This window comes from Mandrillus leucophaeus, unplaced genomic scaffold (genome assembly GCF_000951045.1).
Source record: "Mandrillus leucophaeus isolate KB7577 unplaced genomic scaffold, Mleu.le_1.0 Scaffold392, whole genome shotgun sequence".
Classification (NCBI taxonomy): Eukaryota; Metazoa; Chordata; class Mammalia; order Primates; family Cercopithecidae; genus Mandrillus; species Mandrillus leucophaeus.
Window position 1 is genome coordinate 13,055 of NW_012104165.1, and position 4,005 is coordinate 17,059.

The 4,005-nt window shown below is 41.9% G+C and overlaps 1 non-coding gene across 1 annotated transcript; it reads right to left on the reverse strand.

Moving 5' to 3' along the window:
* Nucleotides 1-1,966: 1,966 nt before the first annotated feature.
* On the reverse strand, nt 1,967-2,039 carry TRNAM-CAU. Its single transcript has one exon. It is a non-coding gene; the product is annotated as a tRNA-Met (tRNA).
* Between the last annotated feature and the right edge of the window lie 1,966 nt (nt 2,040-4,005).

The following is a 4,005-nucleotide window of genomic DNA, read 5'->3' on the forward strand; positions in this document are numbered from 1 at the left end:
TAGTTGGCACCAAGAAGTCTCTGTGAACATAAAATAAAATAAAGATTGCAGAGGAATAGAATACAAACACATCGTAAGGTGAGATTTGCACCACAGAATATACTAAAGGATTTGTGCCTGATTCTTTTTGCATTCTCTTGGAATCATTTTTAGCCTTTATTCTAAGTCCCCCATTATCGTCATCCTTCTTCCAACAAGATTGTTTCTCTTCACCATGGATATTCTGGTCAGACTGTCTGCTTAACCATCTCGACCTCCTGAGCACTCTGTTTGTACTGAGACCCTGATTTATGTTCAAATGATGCTCTTCCATAGCAGGGCTTCCTGCTTTGCCCAAAGAGCATTCAACTTTTCAAGCCATTTAGGGCTCTTTCCTCACCCAGTATCTATGTGAAACCTTAGAGGGAAGCCTATTCTTTTCAGGAAGAGAACCCTACTGGGTTCTAACCTCAATCTGTAAATCTGCTGGGGTAACTGGGATTAGCTTAGATTAACAACTGGGGTTAGCTCAGCTCTCCAGAGCTTACTCTCTGAAAACGGATGGTGCTGCTACTTCCCATGAAGGCTGAATAAAAAGAGGCATCTTCAGGCAGACGAAAGCGCTATGGTAGTTGCTGGCAGATTCCTTCTGACCGTTGGCTATCTCTCTGACCTGATGGGTGAAGGGTGACAAAAATTGGAGACTTGAAAAACAGGCAAAAAAAAAAAAAAAAAACAAAAAAAAAAAGAAAGAAATTTTAAAAGAACCATGCACAAATTCTTAGATTCTTTTATCCAAATCCTTTTTGTCTGGAAAATAATACCTTACTATATATCTGTATTCTGTTCCTCCATAGTTTATTTTATTTTATTTTATTTCAATGTTCACAAGAAGCTGGATGCTAGCTACCAAATGAGCAAATCAGCCATGACAACAGAACTTCACTAAAACCTCTCATCAGATATTGATACAGTCAAGGCCCTCATGAATGCCTATGATACAAATTCAGTGGGAGAGGCCAGAATTCCACAGGGAGAAAGCAACAAAAGCAGTAGCTAACACTTGCTGAGCAGTTCCTACTGCCCAGATCCACCTCTAGGTGCTGAGAACCAGCCAGAGAATCCCACAGTCCTCATTTTTCATATGAAGAAGCATGTGAGGGATTGACCACCCAGTCCTCATGTGTCATCAGTTTTCCAATGAAGCCAAGTAGCCTTCTGTGCAAAAAGCTCTCCTAACCCCCGGTTGCCTTGATGGTAAAAGTACTCTGACGACAGTGTTAGAAAAACATGAGCACAGGTGTCCCGGCAAGATGACTAGAAGAAGGCGAGGCTAAAGTTGTCAAGGTGACAGAGTCCCTGATTGTCCTCCTGAAAGCTGAATGTGCCACCTCCACATTCCCAAACACTTTACTGCCTAGCGATTCCCTCACAGCAGACATCGTCAAATCACTTCTTACGTATTTTGTGTTGTTTCCTGTCTGTTTCTCCCCACTCCCAGGTAGGATGTAGTTTCACAATGGTAGGAATATTTGTGTTGTATACGCTTTCTCCCCACTCCTCTCAACTAGGACCTAGTTTCACAAAGGTGGGAATGTTTGCGTTGTATTCACTCTTGACCCAAAGCAGCCTCTTAACAAGATACGTGTTCAAGAAATATTTGTTGGATGATGAAAAGAATAAATGACTTCACCAATCCACCCAATAATTACTGTTAGATGAACCTGAGAGCGGGAAGTTGGAAGAGAAATTTCCCCTGCTTCCTGTGTCAGCTAGAAAGACCAATGATAATGACATAGCTTGTAGTTTCTGGTGTACTCTTCTGTTTTCACCACTCATTTTACTCCAACCAGTGGAAAGTCGAAGAAACAAGAAAACTTAAACAATCTTTCCATTTTCTACGAATATCGGGTCAGTCTTCAAATCCTTATCTGGTACAGCATTTATGTTCCGATATTTAGTGTATGGAACTAATATACTAAAACAATGCCCTCTCTGAGGCTTGAACTCAGGACCTTCAGATTATGAGACTGACGCGCTGCCAGCTGCGCTAAGAGAGCTCGTGTTTGTAGTTCCATAACATCCGATTTATCAAAGTTCATTTCCCACCTGCTTTACGGTTTCAGCTTTTAAAAACCACAATCAATTCTACTTGAAAGTTACTCTGTATCAATCCATGCCGCACTAGGAAGATTCCACACCCAAGACCAGAGGGGTCTACGTCTTTCCAGTATTTCATAGGACCGTCTGGGTTCTGCGTTACCAGGATCAATTGTACCTGTCTTTTGCTACTCTTTTTCCCTCTTGCAGCCCAGTGATACGGCTTTTCCTTCCCTCAGAGATCTTAGTCACTCTTACACTTTCCATGGTCTCCTCTGTTGAAAAAAGACACGAGGTTCTCAGTTCATGATAGTTCACTGACCACCTGGAGAAGTGAACGAAGAAATGGTCATCAAACATGTCTCTTGACCATACTACTGTCTTCCTTCATATCTCCACTTGCATCTACACGACTGAAGACATTGACGCTACAAAAAGCACAAACCGCTTATAATAGTACCCTCCTTGTTTCTTACTCCTTTGTTTTTTCCTGTGTGCTATTAATTACACTACGAGATTTATTACGTTTACCTGGTCCAATTGAATTTTGCTAACGAAACGATGTGCCCTAATGTGCACTTTCTAGATGTAATGGATTCTCAGATAATTATTGTTTCTAAGGTGCCACAGATGCTAGGTGGCAAACCCTGAACTGAGAAGTAGATTTAGTTTAGATTCCAAAATGGGAGTCTTTTCTCTGCTCCTGTTCATTATCTCTCTGCCTGTTTTTCTCCACAGTGGTCCACAGTAGTCCATTCATGCATACACCAAATTCTCAACCTCCTCCTGGGCCTAGACTTCCAAGTCATCTTTGACTCATTGTCCTCCTTCAAACACCACATTCGATGATTTGCCAAATACTGAAAATTATTCTTGCACATCTCTTTTGAATTTGTCAGACAGAAAGCCAGAATCAGGGAATGAAGGATTTGGCACAAACTCAATTCTTAGAAAAAGGTCCCACAGGCAGATCAGGAATAGGGTGTATGTGGCAGCAGGCAGTGAACTGTGGTTATTTCCATCTGCCTTGGGCCTCACCATTGCAGTACCCTGTTTACTATTTAATGTAATAACATCCAGGGAAAATTCCTCTGGATAACCTCCTATATTACAAACAGAACAAATGAGGACATTTTTCAGGGTCACACATGAAACCTGGTAGATTTTTTTTTTTCTCTAAGTGGACAAAGAGCTGGACATCGACCTAATCTTGCGGTAAATGCTCAGCAGAACATGCTGTAAAGCAATTCCTTCCTCATCAATCCTCAGAATCTGGTGAGGGTGAGCTAAAGGGGAAGGGCAGGAAGGTCATGATCCACATTGAGCTGAGCAGAGGGACCGTCCCTACATTTCACCTCAGGAAAAGTCTGCAAGGAACTGAGATGAAGCTCTGATACAAGGGTCCTCTGGAAATGGAGTGACCTTGATCGCTCGGGACTTTGGTGTGCAGTCTCAAGGCTTGAGAGAAAAAGAACATTTTCATATTTGGCTCTGCTGTCAGTCTGGTAACTGGGGTCCTCCATTGGCTCGTCTTCTGATTGCCCACAGAGGCCCAGACCCCAGCTGTAGGCCTCTGCACTCTACCAGTCTTGCTCCAGACCCAGAACAGTGGACTCATTTTCATCACTGAGGCCACAACTCAAATGTCACTGTCTCAGAGAGTCCTTCTTTGACCTCTCTGGCTGAATCAATGTCCTGCCTCTCTCTCCATCTTTTAAATAAAATTTTTAATAAATTGGAAAGCATCTTAAATTATTTTTTATTTTCGATCTCTCCCCTGGAATATAAGTTTCTTGAAAAGCTGACAATCTAGATTTCCCAGTTTATGCCCAGTGTCTACAGTTGTGATGATTCTTTCTTGTATTTTCCTGTTCAGAAATCAATGACATGCAGAGGGAAAGCTTTCTTCTGTGTGTTTTCTTTCAT